Source organism: Mus musculus, chromosome 14, assembly GCF_000001635.26.
Source record: "Mus musculus strain C57BL/6J chromosome 14, GRCm38.p6 C57BL/6J".
NCBI classification, from domain to species: domain Eukaryota; kingdom Metazoa; phylum Chordata; class Mammalia; order Rodentia; family Muridae; genus Mus; species Mus musculus.
The window spans coordinates 81,683,909-81,709,853 of NC_000080.6; the positions used below are offsets into that span (position 1 = coordinate 81,683,909).

Sequence of the window (25,945 nt, forward strand, 5' to 3'; positions counted from 1 at the left end):
CAACAAGCCAGAATCTTCTGTGGCAAAGCTTTATTGCTTACTCAGGAGCAAGCGAGGAAGAGCACGGCAGAGAGAGGCAGAGAGGAAGAAAGAGAGAGACGCAGAGAGACACACAGAGAGAGGCAGAGAGAGGGGCAGAGAGGGAGAGAGGCAGAGAGCAGAGGAAAAGACGAAGAGAAAGAGATGACGAGACAAAGAGAGAAGAGGGGGAGTGCCAGAACCCCGTCCCTTTTAAGGAGAATTATCCTCCGCCTAGGACGTGTCACTCCCTGATTGGCTGCAGCCCATCGGCCCAGTTGTCATCACGAGAAAGGCAGAGCACATGGCGGGGAAACTGCCCCTGCACATGTGCAGATTATTTACTACTTAGAACACAGCTGTCAGCGCCATCTTGTAATGGCAAATGTGAGTGCGGCTCCCCACATTGAAATTATAATATTACATCATTTAACCCTTTTCTTTCTTCTGACCAGGCTCTCTCAGATACTGTTCCTTGCTCTCTTTCAAATTCATAGCCTTTTTTTTTTTTTACTGTTAGTTGTTATAACATTCATAAATAAATATAATCATATGTGCTACTAAATATAGCAGTCCGGGTCTGTACAATGTTATTTACATGTATGTTTTCAGGGCTATTTTTATTGTATATCCAATTGTCGTATTTCCTCCCTAGAAAAGACTGATATTTAACTGTACAAATTTTCTGATAATAATGTACAGAAAAAGCAATGAATATATCAGTCTACAAAAGTAGAGGTAAAGAAGATGCCCAGAATACAGCAAGACCCCAACAGAGAATCAGTCATGGTTTGAACCACAAAAAGTGAATGTGGTAGGGAACACATACAATATATATGGTAACAATATAATATGGTGAAATTAACAAGATTTAGTTCTATATTTGAGTGATATGTGAGAAGGAAAGATACATACCAATACTTACAGTACATTTTTTACCCAAATGAAATGGAAAAAATTAGATTTAGCATTTCTGAAATTGAAAAGGTGGAGAAACAGCAGATTTGAAGCAGAAGGAGAGAAACTTAAAAATTAAGTTTAACACACCAGGGAGCTAACTTTCAAACATACAAGTACATACGTTAAAAAAAAAAAGATTCAAAATTCAGCATGAATTTAGATGAAAAAATAAATTTAGAAGATATCATTGCTTATATTTTTGACATTTCATTGTCCCACAAAAACATGTTTGAAAAATTTTAGACCGCATATTTTAAAATACAATTTTCATTTCTTTTAGAATCCACATGTTGTTACCATAACAATGTAATATTCTCTCCAATACCTTAATGATAAAATTTTGAATGATACAGGTGACTGACAGGTAGAACAACTTCAATGTTGGAACATATATAAAACTCTTAACATATTAGTGTTAATGATGAATTCACTGTCCAGGGTAATATACAAAGTGTGATAATCCGACATTATTAACACCCAGCAGATGTAAATAAATATTCAACACATGTCTTAAAAGAGAAAAAGTAGTGGAAGATTATAGAGTTTATATTTCAAGGAGGAATTGGGCAAAAAACAAATCCAAACTCTAAGTCCTGACAAAGAACTTGGTGAAAACATTGAGCAAATTCACAACGGATGGTTGGAAATGCTTTGCAATCATTAGTAATGGAGAGAATGATTTATCAGCTCTTGTAATACTTTGAAATATTATACTAGTTGTGAGTCTATTCTTTTTTGTATCTAATATGCAAAAATAATTAAGATTAAAGGAATTTGTGGGAGATAATATGTTCCAAAGTTCACAGGTCGCACTGTTGCCTTTTGTGCTTGTTGCTTTGATTCTATTGCTTTTTCCTCTCCTCACAGCATTATTTATTCAATCTGTTTAGTTTGCTTTACAGGCTGTGGCAGCATCCACAGGGTGGACCTATTGAACCAAGCCGTAATAGATGTAATACATCAATACATTTGAGCTGAACAGCTTTAATTAGGCCTTCCCGGTCATTTCATCAATTCAGTTGAGTACCATTGGGATTTGGATAACACCGAGCCTCCTGTCGAGCATGAGAATTACAGCACTTCAGCAAGGCTTCACCAGTCACAGAGCAAGGTTAGGCAATCAACTATAATTCACACAGGGAAGTGCCCAGTGCTCAACCCATAAACTTAGCCTTACAGTAATATCTTTGAAATCTTAAAGCCTCTAAACTCAAGTGTCAATTCAGAATGCAAAATGCCTTAAACCCCTCATACTGGCACACAAAGCTTTTCTTTATCCTATTCAATAAAAGGGCAGGGTTTCTTTGCTGCAAACATAAACATGCAATCAAGGTACCACTTCTGTAGTGATGAGTTTGATGGACAAGATATAAGAATATGCAAAAATGCTTGCTTAAAGTGTTGAAAATATTACAAGTGTATATTACTTATTTGCTGTTTTGTTCTGTTTTATTTGAGAAAGAATCTCAGTTTGTAGCCCAGGCTAGCCTTAAAATCACAGTAATGCAAAAGTTTCAGCCTTACAAGTTGCTTGTTTAACACGTGTAACCCATTTGTCTTAGCTAATTCTCTTGGCGTCCTTTCGTCATACTTACTTCTCATAGACCAAAATAAATATGCTGAATGTAACTTCCTAGAGAAAAATCTGTACATATGAGCAACATGTTAATGTAAAAGTCACTTATAGCTGGAAAAGGGAAATACTATTTCACCGGCACATTCAATATAACACGGTCACCAGCATAGCTGGATAAATCCAGAAGGAAAAGATTTATGTCATGTATAAAGGCATCAAAATGGCACTCTACTTCCCTTTGTCCACAATGTATATATACAGCATAAAGATAAAACCTTGTCAGGAAATCCTATGTGAAGGTGCAGTCTGGGTCACCCAGCATTCACTAGAGAATAGAAAACCCAACTTTTTTTTTGTTTTTATTGTTGTTTGTTGTTTGTTTGTTGTTTTGTTTTTACTAAGAAAACTTATACTTAAGAAGAGATTGGATTTGGGGAAAAGAATGGTTCGGCCAAGACAGGGACATCATTTTCTCAAGTGCTAGGAATGAATTAAAAGATTATTTGAAAGGCCACATTTTTGGAAAAGATTACTATGAACCCCAATCAGTTCTTGTGAGGGTTTCTTGTTTCTTTTTCAAGAACAGAGTTCATTTCCCTAGAATGTATACTGTGGGAAGCTGGCTATGTTGTGGCGAATTGTGAAAACTCAGAGGCCAGTATCACTCATTTTGCAGAATCAAGTTTTATCCAAGTCAATTCATTTTGTTTATGAATGTTTTAAAAACATCTCCTTGTACTGAAATAAAAATAGGAATGTAATGTTGCTTTAAAAAGATATAATCAGGCTAAAATTGTTGCTGTACAAAATGGAAAAAAAAATAGTTGAGGGAGTGGTAGAGGTTTTGGTGGTTCTGTTACTTTAAAGAGCTAATCACGGTGCTATGCGCTCAAAGGGTAATGCCACATACATTTTAAAATAATACTAGATATCATATAGGTTAATTTGAAATCTTTTCCTTTCAGTCACAGACAAGAAGCCTAAATTAGTCTTAATTGTGCCATGTTCCATTTGGACATTTGGCGATTGTTCTCTAATCTAGATGCTTTTACAGTTAGCACATCTTCTTACAAGGAGTTCTTTTTCTTATTTGCCTTCAGTGACCCATGGGATGTTTTTAACAGGGCATTGCTATTTTTGGAAATTGTAAAAGAGGTGATGTAATTGTGTGGACAGAGCTCTTTGAAATTTTAACTTGTCTGCATTATTCACTTCTACATTATTGAAAATTTTCATTACTTAAAATCTGCATAAATGTAGGAATTTACATGGGATGAAGGAGGCAGAAAGCTTCAAAGATGTGAAGAAACCAGGGCAGGTAAAGAGACCAAGTTTGAGAGATGACTTGAGGTAGCTCATTATTCCCATATAAAGGTCGGTATTGTAAATGAGGCTGTATAGCTTGTCCTGATGGAGAGAGGAGAGTTGTTCTTCACTGTTAGTAATTGATTTCAGACTTCTGGGCTGGCAGAAGAGGCATAAATCCAAGAAATTCCTGGCCAGCTAAAACCTTTCCACATCAAATCATGGTTCTTCAGAGAAGGGACAGATGTGAACTATTAGCAGCAGGTGGTGTATGAAGTCACCCCAAGTCTGGAAAGAGTGTCACCACACCATTTGCCACAACTATAAATCTACAAAAATATTCACAGATTTTGGGGAAAACATTAATTTTGATTTTAATCTGTTGAGCCATTTATTTTGTCTTTAATTTTTCCTGAGACCTTATAATTTTTTAACACATTGACAATTTCACATTCTTGGTGCTCTTTGTAAACATTTGTTTGGGATTATAACACAACTCCCACTCTTTCTAATCCCTCTTCGACCCGAATACACATTCTCTTCCCTATGTGTCCCATTTTAAATTCCATATATTTCAGTTTTGAGCCACTATGTGTATGATCAGAGAATACAATGTCTTTGGAGTGTTTGGGGCTCACCTTTGTAATCAGCTGACAACAATGAGTATCCCTTACCTATAATCCACCAGGTACTAATTGTTCAGCAAGGAAGGGACGGGTGAGACTACCACCCCAATCAATGATTAAGTAATGATCCTGCTGGCCTTGTATTAGCCCACTCATCATTTTAGCCTGTGTAGGATCAAAGTTCCAATGACTATAGCAGACCCAGAAGGAAACTGATTTTATCTATCTATCTATCTATCTATCTATCTATCTATCTATCTATCTATCTATCTGTCTGTCTATCTATCTATCACCTATCTGTTTAATTTATTCACTTTACATCCTGATTGTGGGTTCCCATACAAATTCTTCCTCCCTTCTCATTCTCTCTCTCTCTCAGAAAAGGGAAAACTCCCCTTGGGTATCGTGTCCTCCTGGAACATCTAGTCCTAGGAGGCCTAAGATCATCCTCCTCCACTGAGGCCCATATAGGTTGTCTAGTTAGGGGTCAGAAAAATAGTAGGCAAGAAAATCAGCGATAACCCCTTCTCCAATTATTAGGAGACCCACGTGAAAACCAATCTGCACATCTAGGTCCATAACCCACATGATTTTTGGTTGGTTGTTCAGTCTCTGTGATACCAACAGGCCCATGTTAGTTGACTTTGTAGGTCTTCTTGTAGTGTTCTTCCACATTTTATAACCGCACCAAACACTATTGTACTGCTAAAGGTACATAGTAAAAAATATCTTCCAACAAAAATCTCTTATACCCACAGGGAAAACTGTGATTAAAATATATAACAAAATATTTTCAATTAAAATAATATAATAAAATAACTTAAGACATGGAAGATTTTCTGTCATGTGGCTATTTTTTCTACATTTATGTAACCAAATTCTACATTTTATGTCTGATAAATATTATTGTATAATAAAATATCATCCATTTACTTATTGTGTCTAAACTTTTAGTTGTTATCACTGAGCAGTCATCACTGAGATTGTAGCAAATACTTTAAGCTTACTAGAATCCTTTTTGAATTAAGACTATTAGATCATGAATACAAAATTATGTTTCTTTATTACTTGCTGTCTTTAAGATTATTTTGCTTTATTTATTAACAATTTAATCATAATGTGTCAACTGAAAAAAAATCTGTGGATATACATTTTAAAGAGTTTGTGCTTTTTTTGGAACACAGAGTGTTTACTTCACTTAAGAAATTTTATATCCTTTAGAACCAAATCTTCATGATCTTTCCTCTCTGCTCTCTTCACCGTGGACTCCTACTCCTGGATTTTCATGCTTGGCACTGTTCCATAGCTATGCTAGACCTTTTCATTTTTCTTTTCCCCTGGTTCTTCTACTGGCATTTCAACTTTAGGGATTTGCTTCTGTACCTTAAATCTATTGGGGAAAAATCTGCTTCTTTTTTTAAATTCAGTAAATTGTACTTTTTAACTCAGAAAATCTTTTTGATTCCTATCAGTGTTGTTGCTTTAGTAACAACTGCTGGACATTCTTTACATCTTTTCTTTGCTTCTTAGAACATATTTGCAGCTGCCAATTTATTATACTCATCAAAGAAACACAACACCTATACTTTTTAGAGGAAAGATGATTTGAATTTTCTTGGTTCCTAAGAATATGAATTCTTGATTTTATATATGCCTCTAAATTTGCAAAATTTAAGAATGATATTAAGTATAATTCTTAATATATATATAATACTTGACATAAGTTTATAATATATACTTAATGTAATAACTAATATATTTAAGATATTATATTGATTATTATAACCAAGAAGTGAAATTCTTCACTTTTTGTATTCATTTTGGTTTCTAACTGTTGACTATTATTTAATATGTCCACTCTAATTTTGGAAAATTTTTGTTCATTACTGTTTCTGATTTCCTAAATGCCTCACTACCTTAACTTTCTAATCACTAGTCATGTTTTCTTAAAGTATTGTAAAAAAGAGTCAAGAACATTTCTTCTATCTTTGCAGAGGGCCATGTGATATTCTCCACAATGTTTATGTAGCACAATTGGGCACTTATATGAATAGTCCCTTAATTACTTGCTGTAATATGCTGAGATCTCAGATGTTTTCTGAACATATTTTATGTCTATCTTGTAATATGTTCTTCTTTCCAAATTCCTCTTTAGGCAAATGGTTTTCAAAGCCTTCATCTTCCCTTACTATCTTTTCTTTAATAACCCACTTCACCCTGTGATTTTCAGCCCATCTACTGTTTCCTTATGTTTCTACTAGTTCGTTCTATGGAAATAGGTTTGTTTCCTTGTCTTTTGGTATTCACAAGAATATCATGCTTTAGAAACTTCCCCACACTGGATAAATACTAATTAAGGGAAAATAACCTCATGTTTATTATATAAATACTTCAGACACATCTCAGGCATTCTGAACAGTGACAAATAGTTTGGGAAGATATACACTATACTCCCTCTTGAATGTTCAACACACTGCTACCTTGGGATACAGCCCCAAATTATAGAGTCATAAAGGAAAGAGGATGAATGAGAAAAGGCTAAGATAATATTATACAAAATTCTCCCACATTGTTTAGGCTACTTGTTTTTTCATTCACTATTAATTCACACAACTTCATTTTTGAGAGGCATCAAGTATTTTCTAAAATTTTGATACAGTTGATGAATGTGTGTGTTCTGTGCTTTTCTAAAGAATCATAGAGCTTTACAGATACCTAGTCTGTCATTAGTAACTTCTTAATATCCAATCCTTCTCATCTCTAGAAATCTGAAAAATCTAAGCAATTCTTGGCTGATTGACTACCTTCTTCTTTCAATTCTCAGTTACCAAAATATTGAATATGTGTCTATAAATTGAAACAAGAACATTTTCTTCTCTTCAAATCAATTTACTTCAAATTTCACTCTGCATGGTTTTTTGGTTTCTTGTGTGTGTGTGTGTATGTGTGTGTGTGTGTGTGTTTGTGTGTTAGACAATTACATTATTTCCTCTTACTTCCCTATTGTATTGTAAATGATTTCAGAGGAATTTTTGTTTGGTTAACAGCTTCTGACAAATGGGAGACACAATGAAGTAGAAGGAACTTATTTATTCAGTTCCAGATTTAAGGGATAGAAAGTCGATTAAATATCTAAACTGCCATTTTGCAGACAGGCTAGGATTAGGGGGCTGTTATGTGATGAGAGATAGAATACCTTCCCGCATACACACTCACTTCATTCTAGTCCTTAAACATATTTAGCTATCTTAAGTTCATATTTCATCTATTCAATTTTTTGCTTACATAATAATAGTTCTAGTCTCTGTAATGATGATTTCTTACTTTTGTCCTTTCTGCTTCACTTTATTATTTTGACTACATTTCTTATTTTTCCATCATTTCCATATATATTTAATATACCATGTCATATGAAAAAGATTGTAGGAATTTTGAGGTAGAATCAGCTGCTATACTAAGTAAGTCAACAGGTTACTGATATATCAAGCAGGTGATTACAATACTACCTTTAATTATAGCAACAAACATAAACTTAAATAAAAACATAAAAAATGAATAACAAGAAAAGAACAGAGACAAAGAACAGGCTGTGTGATGTTTAATTCACTATATGCTTGGTGGTTTCGTAACATCATGGATTATACAGAGTTATGGTACAGTTGATGGTGTAAGTGTGTGTTTGTGTGTGTGTGTGTGTGTGTGTGTGTGTGTGTGTGTGTGTGTATTCTACAAAATCTTAGAACATTAGGGCTACTTAGACTATCATCTGATTAGTAACATCATAATATATCATATTAGAGAGATATCTAGAGAGATGAACAAGGGACAGCATATGAGAGAATGTTTATCAAATCTATCCAATTAGAATCTATGGGTTTAGTAATATATATTAGTAAACAAATAAGGATGAAAAGATTTCATAAGAAGAAAGAAAATCAAAGAGAAAACTTCCTAAGAATGTTAATGTTATACATCACAGAGAAGTCAAGAGAGAGTGGTGGTGAAACGTTATTGGCAGACACATTGTTTATTTTTCAAGACTTTTCCAAACCACAATGGTAAGTTAAATTATTCTATATGGGTGTTCATACTGGAAACACAAACATTTCTCTCTTACAGTTGGCTACAATGTGTATATTATCTCTCATTATCAAAATGTAAACATCCCCAAGAAGAAGCACCACATACCTCTGCCAGGGCTCCTAAACACCCGAAAATTTCCTGAGATAGAGTAATTGAAGCAGGAGAAGATTTTGAGCTGATTTCACTCTATATCTCTTAACAATGCCTTTTTGATGATATGATAAATAGCTTCGGTTCATTTGCCAGTTGATCCACTGACAAAACAAACTCACTATATCAAACTAGAATTCAAAAATTTCACTGTGTATTTTCTTTGTTTTCTTTTTTTTTAAGTTTTTTTTTTTTTTAATCTCGAGTCTTTTTTTTTTTTCACTCCAGACTTTATACCCCTACCAGTCCACCATTTGCCTGTTCCACATCCCACACCTCCTCTCCCTACTCCTATTTCCAAGAGAATGTCCCAACACCCCAACTGCACCAGAGCTCCTCACTCCCTGGGGCCCCAAGAGAGTTAGGTGTATCTTCTTCGAGTCCAGAACCAGCAGTTATCTGTTGTATATGTTTTGGAGCCCTCAAATAAGCTGGTGTATGAAGCCTGATTGGTGGCTCAGTGCATGAGAGATCTTGGGGTCCAGGTTAGTTGAGACTGCTGGTCTTCCTACAGGGTTGTTCTCCTCAGATTCTTACAGCTTTACCCTAATATAACCACAGTGATCCAGTGTATGGTCAACTGTTCCTGTTATGACTGCTGTCTTAAGTGCCTACTACAAATCCCAACATAAGAACTAGTTTTCCCAAATTGCTTTCTATGATATCAACATGTATTTTTTCATTTGAACTATAGAGAATATACTCTAAGTCTACCCATAAATTGCAAAGAAATCAAAGAAAATCTCCGTAGATGGAAAGATCTCTCACATTCATGGATTAATATAGTAAAAATGGCCATCTTGCCGAAAGCAATCTACAGATTTGATGCAATCCCCATTAAAATTTCAACTCAATTTTCTTAGAGTAACAAAGAGCAATTTACAAATGCATCTAGAATACACCCCCCCAAAAAAAAACCAAGATAACAAAAACTATTCTTAACAATAGAAGAACCTCTAGAGGAATCACCATCCCTGACATCAATCTGAACTACAGAGCAATAGTGATAAAAGACTGCATGGTATTGGTACAGATACAGGCAGGTAGATCAACGGAACAGAACTGAAGATTCAGAAATGAATCCACACACCTATGATCACTTGATATTTGACAAAGGAGCTAAAACCATCCAGTGGGAAATAAAAGTCAGCATTTTCAACAAATGGTATTGATTCAACAACAGGCCAGCATCTAGAAGAATGCAAATCAATCCATTCTTGTCTCCTTGTACATGTTCAAGTTCAAGTAGAACAAGGACCTCCACATCAAATCAGATACAATGAAACTAATAGAAAAGCAAGTGGGCAAGAGCCTTGAGCACATGGACACTGAGTAAAAGCTCCTTAATGGAACTCCAATGGCTTATGCTCTATGATCAAGAACTGACAAGTGGGACCTCATAAAATTACAAAGCTTTTGTAAGGCAAAGGACAAAATGACAACCAACAGATTGGAAAAAGATCTTTACCAACCCTACATCTGGTACAGGGCTAATATCCAATATATCTCAAGAACTAAAGAACTTAGATTTCAGAGAACCAAATGAAGTTAGATTCCTGAGAACCAAATAACCTTATTTAAAATGGCTACAGAGCTAAACAAAGAATTTTCAACTGAGGAATACTGAACGGCTGAGAACCACATAAAGAAATGTTCAAAATCCTTAGTTATCAGGGAAATGCAAGTCAAAACAACCCTGAGATTCCACCACACACAAGTCAGAATGGCTATGATCAAAAATTCAGGTGACAGCAGATGCTGGTGAGGATGTGCACAAAGAGGAACACTCCTTCATTGTTGGTGGGATAAACAAGTCTAGAGATCATTCCGGCATTTTCTCAAAAAATTGGACATAGTACTACCTAAGTACCCAGCTATACCACTCCTGGGCATATACCCAGAAGATGCGCCATCATGTAATAAGGACACATACTCCACTATGTTCATAGCATCCATTTTTATAATAGCCAGGACCTGGAAACAACCCAGATGTCCCTCAACAGAGGAATGGATACAGAAAATGTAGTACATTTACATAATTGAGTACTACTCAGCTATTGAAAACAATTATTTCATGAAATTCTTACACAAAAGAATGGGACTAGAAAATATCATCTGGAGTGAGGTTACCCAATCACAAAATAACACACATGGTATGCACTCATTGGCAAGTGGATATTACCCTAAAATCTCAGAGTACACAGATATAATTCACAGTCCATAGGAAGCTCAAGAAGGAGGATGACCAAAGTGTGGAAACTTCAGTCCTTCTTAGAAAGGGGAACAAAATGCTATGCCCATGCGAGGAGATACTGAGACTCAGTGTGGAGCAGAGACTAAAGGAAAGGCCATTTAGAGACTGCCCCACCTGCAAATCCATCACATATACAGTGACCAAAACCAGACACTATTGTGGATGCCAACAATTGCTTTCTCACAGGAGCCTGGTTTAGCTGTCTCCTGAAAGATTCTGCCAGTACCTGACTAATTCAGAGTTGCATGCTCTAAGCCAATCATTAGACTGAGCATACAGTCCCCAATGTAGGAACTAGAGAAAGGACCGAAGGAGCTGAAGGGGTTTACTATCCCATAGGAGAAACAATATGTGCCCACTAGTACTCGCAGAGCTCCCAGGGACTAAATCACCAACCATGGAGGGACCCATGGCTCTAGATGCATATGTAGCAGGGGATGGCCCTTGTATGTATGTATGTATGTATGTATGTATGTATGTATGTATGTAGCAAGGAATGGAGAGGCTCTTGGTCCTGTTATGACTCAATGTCCCAGTGTAGAGGAATGCCCAAACAGGAAAGCAAGAGTGAATGGGTTTGTAAGCAGAGGGGAAACCAAAAAGGGTATAACATTTGAAATGTAAGTAAAGAAAATATCTAATAAAAAATTTCAAATATAAAAGAAGGCACACATATAAACCAACATATAAACAAATCATAAAATACACTTTGGTTAGTTAAGACTCTTTGAATAGAGCTTTCCAAAAAACTTGTAGAACATGTAACAACACCTATGTTCACAATTCAAGATTGCTAATTAAATTTGAAAGTAAATTTAGAGAGACCGAACTTATTTTATATTTTGTCATTTTTTTTATCCTTCAAATAATTATTACTAATTTTTAGGTTTAAATTTAAAATAGCTTTTAGTACTCATTGTAGCGGCTTATATTCTCATGCTCACAAGGTTTTCCAAAAAACTCTTTTCAGTGTCCCACATGTAAGCCTGAGGGATCCTGCTCCAAGTTGGTTTTGATTGCTAAATAAAGTTGCCAGAGACTAATAATTGGGCAGAGAGACAGTGGCAGGACTTCTAGGATTCCAAGGCAAGAAATAGAAGAGAAGCAGGAGGAAGGAGAGCCACCACACCTAGGAAGGAGAAGAGACATCACACCTGAGAGGTGCAGAATGCAGAGAGCATAGACTTCACATAGTTATCAGGGATCGTGGCCAAGAGGGCTGCATATCTGAATCTAGGGCCACAAAAATGAAATTTAGATTATAGTACTAACTCAGGGATATTGGAGGGGCCTGTATCATCCATGTGTAGGCTGGCTACTTAAGTCATATTAAAATTCAAAAAAAAGCTGTGTGTGTGTGTGTGTGTGTGTGTGTGTGTGTGTGTGTATTCTACAAAATCTTAGAACATTAGGGCTACTTAGACTATCATCTGATTAGTAACATCATAATATATCATATTAGAGAGATATCTAGAGAGATGAACAAGGGACAGCATATGAGAGAATGTTTATCAAATCTATCCAATTAGAATCTATGGGTTTAGTAATATATATTAGTAAACAAATAAGGATGAAAAGATTTCATAAGAAGAAAGAAAATCAAAGAGAAAACTTCCTAAGAATGTTAATGTTATACATCACAGAGAAGTCAAGAGAGAGTGGTGGTGAAACGTTATTGGCAGACACATTGTTTATTTTTCAAGACTTTTCCAAACCACAATGGTAAGTTAAATTATTCTATATGGGTGTTCATACTGGAAACACAAACATTTCTCTCTTACAGTTGGCTACAATGTGTATATTATCTCTCATTATCAAAATGTAAACATCCCCAAGAAGAAGCACCACATACCTCTGCCAGGGCTCCTAAACACCCGAAAATTTCCTGAGATAGAGTAATTGAAGCAGGAGAAGATTTTGAGCTGATTTCACTCTATATCTCTTAACAATGCCTTTTTGATGATATGATAAATAGCTTCGGTTCATTTGCCAGTTGATCCACTGACAAAACAAACTCACTATATCAAACTAGAATTCAAAAATTTCACTGTGTATTTTCTTTGTTTTCTTTTTTTTTAAGTTTTTTTTTTTTTTAATCTCGAGTCTTTTTTTTTTTTCACTCCAGACTTTATACCCCTACCAGTCCACCATTTGCCTGTTCCACATCCCACACCTCCTCTCCCTACTCCTATTTCCAAGAGAATGTCCCAACACCCCAACTGCACCAGAGCTCCTCACTCCCTGGGGCCCCAAGAGAGTTAGGTGTATCTTCTTCGAGTCCAGAACCAGCAGTTATCTGTTGTATATGTTTTGGAGCCCTCAAATAAGCTGGTGTATGAAGCCTGATTGGTGGCTCAGTGCATGAGAGATCTTGGGGTCCAGGTTAGTTGAGACTGCTGGTCTTCCTACAGGGTTGTTCTCCTCAGATTCTTACAGCTTTACCCTAATATAACCACAGTGATCCAGTGTATGGTCAACTGTTCCTGTTATGACTGCTGTCTTAAGTGCCTACTACAAATCCCAACATAAGAACTAGTTTTCCCAAATTGCTTTCTATGATATCAACATGTATTTTTTCATTTGAACTATAGAGAATATACTCTAAGTCTACCCATAAATTGCAAAGAAATCAAAGAAAATCTCCGTAGATGGAAAGATCTCTCACATTCATGGATTAATATAGTAAAAATGGCCATCTTGCCGAAAGCAATCTACAGATTTGATGCAATCCCCATTAAAATTTCAACTCAATTTTCTTAGAGTAACAAAGAGCAATTTACAAATGCATCTAGAATACACCCCCCCAAAAAAAAACCAAGATAACAAAAACTATTCTTAACAATAGAAGAACCTCTAGAGGAATCACCATCCCTGACATCAATCTGAACTACAGAGCAATAGTGATAAAAGACTGCATGGTATTGGTACAGATACAGGCAGGTAGATCAACGGAACAGAACTGAAGATTCAGAAATGAATCCACACACCTATGATCACTTGATATTTGACAAAGGAGCTAAAACCATCCAGTGGGAAATAAAAGTCAGCATTTTCAACAAATGGTATTGATTCAACAACAGGCCAGCATCTAGAAGAATGCAAATCAATCCATTCTTGTCTCCTTGTACATGTTCAAGTTCAAGTAGAACAAGGACCTCCACATCAAATCAGATACAATGAAACTAATAGAAAAGCAAGTGGGCAAGAGCCTTGAGCACATGGACACTGAGTAAAAGCTCCTTAATGGAACTCCAATGGCTTATGCTCTATGATCAAGAACTGACAAGTGGGACCTCATAAAATTACAAAGCTTTTGTAAGGCAAAGGACAAAATGACAACCAACAGATTGGAAAAAGATCTTTACCAACCCTACATCTGGTACAGGGCTAATATCCAATATATCTCAAGAACTAAAGAACTTAGATTTCAGAGAACCAAATGAAGTTAGATTCCTGAGAACCAAATAACCTTATTTAAAATGGCTACAGAGCTAAACAAAGAATTTTCAACTGAGGAATACTGAACGGCTGAGAACCACATAAAGAAATGTTCAAAATCCTTAGTTATCAGGGAAATGCAAGTCAAAACAACCCTGAGATTCCACCACACACAAGTCAGAATGGCTATGATCAAAAATTCAGGTGACAGCAGATGCTGGTGAGGATGTGCACAAAGAGGAACACTCCTTCATTGTTGGTGGGATAAACAAGTCTAGAGATCATTCCGGCATTTTCTCAAAAAATTGGACATAGTACTACCTAAGTACCCAGCTATACCACTCCTGGGCATATACCCAGAAGATGCGCCATCATGTAATAAGGACACATACTCCACTATGTTCATAGCATCCATTTTTATAATAGCCAGGACCTGGAAACAACCCAGATGTCCCTCAACAGAGGAATGGATACAGAAAATGTAGTACATTTACATAATTGAGTACTACTCAGCTATTGAAAACAATTATTTCATGAAATTCTTACACAAAAGAATGGGACTAGAAAATATCATCTGGAGTGAGGTTACCCAATCACAAAATAACACACATGGTATGCACTCATTGGCAAGTGGATATTACCCTAAAATCTCAGAGTACACAGATATAATTCACAGTCCATAGGAAGCTCAAGAAGGAGGATGACCAAAGTGTGGAAACTTCAGTCCTTCTTAGAAAGGGGAACAAAATGCTATGCCCATGCGAGGAGATACTGAGACTCAGTGTGGAGCAGAGACTAAAGGAAAGGCCATTTAGAGACTGCCCCACCTGCAAATCCATCACATATACAGTGACCAAAACCAGACACTATTGTGGATGCCAACAATTGCTTTCTCACAGGAGCCTGGTTTAGCTGTCTCCTGAAAGATTCTGCCAGTACCTGACTAATTCAGAGTTGCATGCTCTAAGCCAATCATTAGACTGAGCATACAGTCCCCAATGTAGGAACTAGAGAAAGGACCGAAGGAGCTGAAGGGGTTTACTATCCCATAGGAGAAACAATATGTGCCCACTAGTACTCGCAGAGCTCCCAGGGACTAAATCACCAACCATGGAGGGACCCATGGCTCTAGATGCATATGTAGCAGGGGATGGCCCTTGTATGTATGTATGTATGTATGTATGTATGTATGTATGTATGTAGCAAGGAATGGAGAGGCTCTTGGTCCTGTTATGACTCAATGTCCCAGTGTAGAGGAATGCCCAAACAGGAAAGCAAGAGTGAATGGGTTTGTAAGCAGAGGGGAAACCAAAAAGGGTATAACATTTGAAATGTAAGTAAAGAAAATATCTAATAAAAAATTTCAAATATAAAAGAAGGCACACATATAAACCAACATATAAACAAATCATAAAATACACTTTGGTTAGTTAAGACTCTTTGAATAGAGCTTTCCAAAAAACTTGTAGAACATGTAACAACACCTATGTTCACAATTCAAGATTGCTAATTAAATTTGAAAGTAAATTTAGAGAGACCGAACTTATTTTATATTTTGTCATTTTTTTTATCCTTCAAATAATTATTACTAATTTTTAGGTTTAAATTTAAAATAGCTTTTAGTACTCATTGTAGCGGCTTATATTCTCATGCTCACAAGGTTTTCCAAAAAACTCTTTTCAGTGTCCCACATGTAAGCCTGAGGGATCCTGCTCCAAGTTGGTTTTGATTGCTAAATAAAGTTGCCAGAGACTAATAATTGGGCAGAGAGACAGTGGCAGGACTTCTAGGATTCCAAGGCAAGAAATAGAAGAGAAGCAGGAGGAAGGAGAGCCACCACACCTAGGAAGGAGAAGAGACATCACACCTGAGAGGTGCAGAATGCAGAGAGCATAGACTTCACATAGTTATCAGGGATCGTGGCCAAGAGGGCTGCATATCTGAATCTAGGGCCACAAAAATGAAATTTAGATTATAGTACTAACTCAGGGATATTGGAGGGGCCTGTATCATCCATGTGTAGGCTGGCTACTTAAGTCATATTAAAATTCAAAAAAAAGCTGTGTGTGTGTGTGTGTGTGTGTGTGTGTGTGTATGCACATGTATGCGTGTCTATCATTTAGGAACTCAGAATACTAGGGCAGGTCGTGAAAAGCATTACCACCACCACCAGGGTGGATTTGTGTAGCATTAATTGGGCTCAGCTACGAGTCTTAATATATTTATACTTTTTAAATAACATATTCCAGGAGCATATTAAAAACTGCACCTGAAATGAAACAGTCTTATGAGAGAAGCTGCCATTTTTTATTTTTAGTGTTTTGTCTGGTAAATGTACATATATAAACTTATGCATGTATACAAGTATAAATTGATATAGATATGTATGTATGTGGTGTGTGTGTGTCTGTGTGTGAATCATCCATATGTCTCTAGTTTGTAACGTTTATGGTTCTGTTCTATTAGATAGGTAACTTTTACATAATACATGCCACTAATTGCAGTAAGGTAGTAAATAAAGAGGACAAATCTGAACTCTAGACATATTTGAAAACATATATGAGAAAAATATCAACCTACACATCTTGTGTCTCAGCTTTGTAACCTACTGGGGACAGAAAAATATGTAAACCTTACATAATCACATTTTACAAATCAAAATAGCATATGCAGAGACATGTTTCAGGATATAATTGGAAGGTTTTTATTGATGCTATCATGGTGCATGGAAAATCCAATCAACTATCATTAGTGTACAAGTATAGGTCAATAGTTAATGTATAAAGGCAGGTAAGTGAGAAAGTCATTTCTAATGTAATTGTACCATGTCTTAGCTTTTAATATTGATGAAGCATTCATAAACAGAGAGTCAAAACTATCAGCTATTATAATCTACATATGTAACTCACTATGCTTTCAAGTAATCTATCTTTTCCATTTTATGTAATATTTTTTATTTACTCGTTTTACATCCCAATATCAGCTCTCCTTCTAGTACCACCTCAAAACGAAATCCCTATTCCTTCCCCCTTCTCTTTTAAGGAGACCTCTAGGAATCAAGGTCCTTCCAGCCCCTGCCAGCACATCAGGTCACTGCAGGACTCAGCACATCCTCTGTTGATAAAGACAGACTGGGCAGTCCATCTAGGGGAACAGATCAACAGGCAGGCAGGCAGGCAGGCAGGCAGGCAGGCAGGCAGGCAGGCAACAGATTTGTGGAGAGCCCCTGCTCCTGCTGTTGCTTACAAAGCCTCTAATTTTCTGCATACCTATGGTGGGCCGAGTTTCATCTCATGCTCACACTTTGATTGAAGAGTCAGTCATTGGAGATTCAAGGTTAGTTGACTCTGTATGTCCTTCTGCAGAATATCTATTTTCTTCAGATTCTTCTCCCAAATCTTCACTAAGAAACCAAAGCTCCATCTAATTATTTGGCTATGCGTTTCTGCATCTCTTTCTATTAGCTGCCTCCCAGAGAACAGTTAAGTTAGACTCTTTTCTGCATATATAACAGAGTATCATTAATAGTGCCAGGGATTGGTTCTTGTACATGAGATTGGTCTCAATTTAGAGCAGCCATTGGTTGACCATTCCCTCCATATTTTGTAGGTAGGTCACATTTTTAGTTGAATGTTTTGTGGGTGGGTTGCTGTATTTACCCATCCACTGGGAGTCCTATCTGGCTCTATGAAGTGAGTATTTACAGATCCATAGCTACCATAGCTTGGAGTCTCTGCTAGAGTTGCTCCCATAGACCACCTGGGACCTCCCCCAACCCAGGTTTATGGCACATCCAAGATACTGCACCCACCACTGTATTTCTCTTCTCTAGCCCCTGCTATCCCTAAATTTGATACTTATCTACTCCTCTGTTCTTAACATCACCTCCTTTCCCACTCAGTTCCCTCCTTCCATCAATCACCAATGCCTATTTTGTTTTCCCTTCTGAGAAAGATTCAAACTTCCTCTCTTAAAACCTTGTTATTTGACTTATTTGGGTATGTTTATTATAGCACGATTATATTATATCCACTTATAGGTGAGTACATGCCATGCATGACCTCTTAGGTCTGAGTTAGATGATATTTATTAGTTTCATTAATTTGCCTTCAAATTCATAATAAGTTTCTTTTTAAGGGCCGAGTAGTATTCCACTTTGTAAATTAACCACATTTCTTTATCCATTTTTCAGTTAAGGAACATCAAGCTTGTTTCTGGGTTCTGGCTATCACAAATAAAGCTACTATGATCATATTTGAACAAGTGTCCTTGTGGGATGATGGTCTATTACTTGGGTATATGCCCAGAAATGGTGTAGCTGGGTCTTGAGGTAGATCTATTCCAAATATTCTAGAAACTCCCAAATTAATTTGCAGAATGGTTGCGCAAGTTTGTACTCTCACTAAGAGTGGATGGGTGTTCCCCTAGTTCCATAACCTTGCCAGTATGTTCTGTCCTTTGAGATTTTGATCTTAGCCAATCTTTTGGATATAAAGTAGAATCTCAGAGTTGTTTTGATTTGTATTTCCCTGATGACTAAGGATATTAAACACTTCTTTAGGTGCTTCTTGGCTATTTGAGAATCCTCTGTTGAGAATTTTTTGTTTAGCTCTGTCACCTGTATTTTTTTGTTTGTTTGTTGTTTTTTGTTCTTTTTTTTTTTACTTTTGCCATTTGGTTTGTTGGAGACTAGCTTCTTGAGTTCTTATGTAGTTTTTATAGTAGCCCTCTGTGAAATGTAGTATTGGTGAAGATCTTTTCCCAGTCTCTAGGCTACTGTTTTGTCCTAATGACAATGTCCTGTGACTTATAGAAGCTTTTCAATTTCATGAGGTCCTATTTATTGACTCTTTTTTTCACTACATATGTTTTATTTCTTGGCCTGCTTCATAGATTCTCAATGGGCTAGTGGGGGCCAGTATGGTTATTTCTTGTATATCTTAGATTCTGAGAAGACTTCATTCAAGTCATCATTGGTCAACTGGTCAAAGGGAATTATATTCTTCATTTTCTCTAGCTGCTTCTCATATTTGTAAATCCAGACCTGAAATCCATAAACGAACTCAGCACAGTTCTTCATATCCTACACCTCATTGCCTACCATGTATTTATCTTCAGGCACAGGGATCTTAAAGGCATTCTAGTTCTTTGCAAAATTATCCACAATGCTGGCCTTAGCCACATTGGCCTCATAGTAAGTCCAGTCAATTGCTGGTGGCTTCTCAGACAGATTAGCCAACCAGCTATGGAGTGTCTGATTGCAGGATTTGGCAACTGTCCTCTGGTTTGGGGGTATGATCTCCCCAAAAACTATCCAATAAATGGTTTTTAGAGCAAGTTTATGCCCAGCCATCTTGTGCAACTACACCAACCACTGGTAGAGTGCTGTCTACAGAAGCTGGAAACCATTTATTAATTCTTCACCGTAGTGCCTGCCTTAGGGTTTTACTGCTGTGAAAAGACACCATGACCAATGCAAGTCTTATAAATGACAACACTTAATGGGGGCTGACCTACAGGTTGAGAGATTCAGTTCATTATCATTAAGGCAGGAGATGGGCAGTGTCCATGAAGGCATGGTGCAAGCAGAGCTGAGAGTTCAACATCTTCATCTGAAGACTGTTAGCAGAATACTGACTACCAGGCAGCTAAGATGAGGGTCTTAAATCCCATGCCCACAGTGACACACCTATTTTTATTAGATATTTTCTTTATTTACATTTTATGTTATCCCCATTCCTAGTTTCTTCTTCAAAAAACCCCTACCACCCCCCCCCAACACTACACACCAACCCACCCACTCCTGCTTCCCGACCCTGGCAGTCCCCTATACTGGGGCATATAATCTTCACAGGACCAAGGGCCTCTCCTCCTATTGATGACCTACTAGGCGATCCTCTGCTACATATGCAGCTATAACCATGAGTCCCACAATGTGTTTTCTTTGGTTGGTGGTTTAGACCCAGGGAGCTCTGGATATACTGGTTATTTCATATTGTTGTTCCACTTATGGGGCTACAAAACCCTTGAGCTCCTTGGGTATTTTCTCTAGCTCCTTCATTGGCAACCCTGTGCTCAGTCTAATGGATGGTTGTGAGCATCCACTTCTGTATTTGTCAGGCACTGGCAGAGCCTCTCCAGAGACAGCTATTTCACGCTCCTGTCAGCAAGCTCTTGTTGGCATCCACAATAGTGTCTGGTTTTAGCTGTTGCTTATGAGATGTATCCCCAGGTAGGACAGTCTCTCAATGGTCATTTGTTCAGTCTCTGCTTTATACTTTGTCTCTGTAACTCCTTACATGGGTATTTTTTCCCCTTCCTAAGAAGGACCAAAGTATCCACACTTTATTATTCCTTCTTTTTGAGTTTCATGTGTTTTGTGAATTATATCTTGAGTATTCTGAGATTCTGGGATAATATCCACTTATCAGTGAATGCATATCATGGGTGTTCTTTTGTGATTGGGTTACTTCACTCAGGATGATATCCTCCAGATCCACCCATTTGTCAAGAATTTCATAAATTCATTTTTTTAATAGCCGTGTAGTACTCCATTGTATAAATGTACCACATTTTCTGTATCCATTCCTCTGTTGAGTGATATCTGCATTCTTTCCAGCTTCTGGCTATTATACATAAGGCTTCTATAAGGACACACTTAGTTCAACAAGGCCACATCTCCAAATAGTGCCACTCCCTGGGCCAAGTATATTCAAATCATGACCGTGCCTGAGCCATTGGTGTTCTGTTCAGGAAGTTGCCTCATGTACTGACAAGTTCAACACTATTCTTTATTTTCTGTTCTTTTACATTTAGTGGATCTGGATTTAACGTTAATGTCTTTGGTCTATTCCGTTTTGAGTTTTGTGCAGGGTGATAAACATAGATATATTTGCATTCTTCTACAAGCAGGAGTACTGTTAGACCAGCACCATTTGTTGAAGATGATCTCCCTTTTCCATTGTATTGTTTTGGATTCTTTGTCAAAATTTTAGTGTCTGTAGTTGTGTGGGTGTATTTATTTGTCTTTGATTAAATTCCATTGATCCACTTTTCTGTTTTTATACCAATTACATGCAGTTTTTATAACTGTTGTTCTGTAGTAATTGTTACTGTCACTGATAGTGATACCCCCTGAAGTTCTTTTATTGATCAGGATTGTTTTATCTATCTTGAGTTTTTTGTTTTTCCATTTTAAGTTGAGAATTGTTTTTTTGTGGGTTTTTTTTTAAGATCTGTGAAAAATTGTGTTTGAATTTTGATGGGATTGCCTTGAATCTGTAGACTGCTTTGGTAATATGTATATTTTCACTATTTTAATCCTTACCATTCATGTGCATAGGAGATCTTTCCATCTTCTGATATATTCCTCAGTGTTTTTCAAGGACTTGAACTTCTTGTCATACAAGTCTTTCACTCATTTGGTTAGAGTCACACCCAGATATGTTATATTATTTATGACTGTTGTGAAGAGTATTGTTACCCTAACTTCTTTCTCAGCCTGATTATCTGTTGACTAGAGGAGGGCTACTGATTTCTCTGAGTTAATTTGGAATCCAGCCACTTTGCTGAAGGTGTTTATTAGATGTAGGAGTTATCTGATAAATGTTTTGTGGGTACTTGTGCATACTACCATATCATTTGAGAATACCAGTACTTTGGCTTTTTCCCTAATTATTTATATCTCCTTAACCACTTTGAGTTGTCTTATTCTTCCAGTAAGAATTTTAAGTACTATATTCAAGAGATGGGGGAAAGTGGATAGGCTTATCTTGTCCCTTATTTGAGCGGAAATATTTTAAATTTCTCTCCAGTTAGTTTGATGTTAGCTATTGGCTTACTGTACATTGCCATTATGGTATTTATATATGCTCCTTTTATTTTTGCTTTCTCTAATACATTTATCACAAAGTTGTGCTGGATTTTGTCAAACTTTATTTTTGGCTTCTAGTGACAATCTTGTGGTTTTTTTTTTTCTTTAAGTTTGCTTACATGATGGATTATGTTGATAGATTTTCAAATATTTTACCATCCCTGGATTCTGGGGTGAAGCCTACTTGACCATAGTGGATAGTGTCTTGGATGTGTTTATGGATTTGATTTGTGAGTATTTTATTTAGTATTTTTGCATCAATGTTCATAAAGGAAATTAGTCTGAAATTCTCGTTCTTTGTACAGTCGTTATGTAGTGTTATGTATCAGGGTGACTTTGACATCACAGAATGAGTTTGTCAATATTCGTTTTGTGTCTATATTGTGGAATGGTTTGACGGGTGTTGGTACTAGTTCTTATTTGACAGTCTGGTAGAATTCTGCACCAAAACCTTCTTGTCCTTGGCAGTGTTTGTGTGTGTGCGTGTGTGTGTGTGTGGGGGGGGGGTGCGTGGGAGAGAGAGAGAGAGAGAGAGAGAGAGAGAGAGAGAGAGAGAGAGAGAGAGAGACTTTCTATGACAGCTTTTATTATTTAGGTGGTTATAGGACTATTCAGATTGTTTACCTGATCTTCATTCAGCTTTGATAATTTGTGTCTTTGCAGAAGATTATCCACTACATTTAGATTTTCCAATCTTGTGGTGTACATGCTTTTGAAAGAAGAACTAATGATCTTCTGAATTTGTTCAGTATCTATTGTTATTTCCCTTTTCCTTTCTGATTTTGTTAATTTGGGTACTGTTTCTCTGCTGTTTAGTAATTTTTTCTATGAGTTTGTCTATGTTGTTTACTTTCTCAACGAAAAAGCTCTTGGCTTTATGATTCTTTATATTGTTCTCATTGTTTCTAATTGATTGATTTCAGCCCCGAGTTTCCTTATTTCTTGCTCTCTACTCCTCCTGGGTGTGTTTGCTTCCTTTCTTTATATAGCCTTTAGGTGTACTTTTAATTGGTTGTATGAGAACTTTCATTTCATTATGAGTACACTTAGTGCTGTAAACTTTCCTTTTAGCACTGATTTCATAGTGTTGCACACATTTTAGTATGTTGTTTCCTCATTTTCATTGACTTCTAGAATGTCTTTTTTCCCTTTATTTCTTCCCTAACCCAGTTAAAGAGTTGTAGAGTTTGTAGCCTTTCTGTTGTTCCTGAAAAGTTTAGCTTTAATCCATGATGATCTGATAAAGTGCAAGTGGTAGTTTCAGTCTTCTTTATATCTGATGAAGGCTTTCTTTTTGAACGAGTATATGTTCAATTTGGGGGAAGGTTTCATGAAGTACCTTTAAGAAAGTATATCATTCTCTAGGTGAAATATTTTATAAATAACTCTTAGGTCTATTTGTATCATAACCTTTGTTAGTTTCATTATTTTTCTGTTTAGTCTCTGTCTTGATGACCTGTTCATTGGTGACAGTGGGATGATGAAGTCTCCCACTATTAATGTGTGAGGTTCAAGGCATGTTTAAGTTTTAGTAATATTTCTTTTACAAATGTGGGTGCTATTGCATTTGGCACATAGATATTCAGGACTGAAATGTCCTTTGGGTGTTTTTTTTCCCCCTTTGATGAGTATAAAATAGCCTTCCACATTTCTTTTAATTACTTTTGGTTAAAAGTCAATTTTATTTGTTATTAAAATGACTCCTCTAACTTGCTTCTTCAGTCCATTTGCTTTCATGGAAAACTTTGTTCCAGCCCTTTACTCTGAGGTAATATTTATCTATTGTTAAGATATGTTTCTTGTATGCAGCAGAATGATGGGTAGTGTTTCACATCCAATTTGGTAGCCTGTGTGTTTTGTTTGGGGAATTTAGTTCATTGGTGATGAGAGAAATTAATGACCAATAATTGTTACTTCCTGTTATTTTGATGTTGGTGGAAGTAGCTTATGTGTGTGTGTTTCTCTTTTATTGGTTTCAATGATGTGAAATTACTTATTTTTTGTGTTTTCTTGAGTGTGGTTAGCCTTCTTGAGTTATCTTCCTTCTAGTGTTGTTTGTAGGCCTGGGTTAGTGGAAAGGCCTTGATAAATTTTGTTTTCTTTGGTTTTGTTACTCACATACCTGTGTATGTGACTGTGTGTCTCTGTGTCAGTTTCTTGGTTCTGTTTGTTTGCTTGCTTATTTTTGGCCTATTTTTTGTTTGCCTGTTTGCTTTCTAAAAAAAAAAAAAAAAGACAGAGAGAGAGAGAGAGAGAGAGAGAGAGAGAGAGAGAGAGAGAGAGAGAAAGAAAGAAAGAAAGAAAGAAAGAAAGAAAGAAAGAAAGAAAGGGCATGGTGTTTGATAGGTGAGGAGGTTGGATTAGGGAAAAGCATGATCAGAATATATTATATAAAAATGATTTGTAAGAAAAAGTAGAAAAATGTTTACCTTCTTTAAATTGAGAGTAATTAGTATAGATGTAAGGCAGCTACTATTCATGTTGTTCTTACACTGGTTTACAAAAGAAGGGTTCCCTCACTTTTATTCAGAAACCTTTTGTCCCCTTTTCTTTAGAAGATGTCCTTAGGTCTTAGTTATATGGTTTCAATTGTATGCTAAAAGCATTCTTTAAATAATATTCAACAAAGGAAACTCAGTCACAGAAGAAAGGGGTAAAACAGAATGTCATACATTCTTTGAGATCATTTGTAACTATAGACTCAATCTGTTTCCCTACTGTTTATTTAGCCTGTTTATATTTAACCTGCTTTTCACCAAGTATTGTCAACAACCTTACTATACTGTGAGCTTTCTGTGTAATCAGGTTTTATAAAACAAGCTAATCATATAGCTTTAATCATGTTATGTGCTCTTCCAATTCCTAATTCAGAGTAATGTATGTGTGCTGTGCTAATCATTTACTGAAAGCACACAAGAGTCTAAAAGTAAACTCAAAGAAAACAAGTATCAACAACAAGTGCATTAATCAACATGTGCATATAGGGTGATAATATCTATTTGTGTTTTGGAATCCTAAACTGGATCAGTAGGGTCCACTAAAGTAAATTCTATAAACTCCAGTAACATAGATTAAAAACAAAAGATTTCCAATTCTTTTCCCATACCATGTTTCTGTGCTGTATAATAAATCCTTTGTTGTTAAGAAAATTAGGAACAAAAGATATATAGAAAGAAGTAGAAAATTCAAATCTGGGCTTGTTTTTAGTTAAAGCTACTCCAAGAAGAAATATTAGCTTTCAAACCTCTGGATACTTTCCAGCATTAATGATTTCATGGCATCCTAAAAATAGAGAATAGCGTACTCCTTTCATGGTATCACTATATGTTGATCCTACTAACATGTTGAAAAACATGAGGTTGACCTAGTTCCAAAATCATTTTCCTATTTCCTGACCAATGGACTGAGCTGTTTGCCCTCCCAGCTCTGATGTGCTTAAAGAATTAAAAAAAAAAAAATTCTTGTTCTCGTTCAACAATTACATTAGTTCTGTCAAAGCAACACTAAACTAAAACATACAAATACAAACACACGGTCTTTGCTTATATTATGTTAACATACTCACATTAACATTGTAAGTATATCTTACTTAGGGCTATAAATAACCTTTTTTTTTTCTTTTTGAGGAATCTGGGGATCCAAGGCCAAAGAACCTGAGTTGT

The 25,945-nt window shown here is 36.3% G+C and overlaps 1 long non-coding RNA gene and 1 pseudogene across 1 annotated transcript in view; one reads left to right on the top strand and one right to left on the bottom strand.

The window, feature by feature from the left end:
• The first annotated feature begins 375 nt into the window (after positions 1-375).
• Gm41219 overlaps positions 376-25,945 on the top strand; it is a 36,733-nt gene continuing 11,163 nt past the window's right edge. The window contains exons 1-2 of the long non-coding RNA XR_874866.1: positions 376-405; positions 1,869-2,089. This is a non-coding gene — a long non-coding RNA (predicted gene, 41219). The remainder of the gene's footprint in view (positions 406-1,868; positions 2,090-25,945) is intronic.
• On the bottom strand, positions 19,298-19,763 carry Gm19311 (annotated as a pseudogene).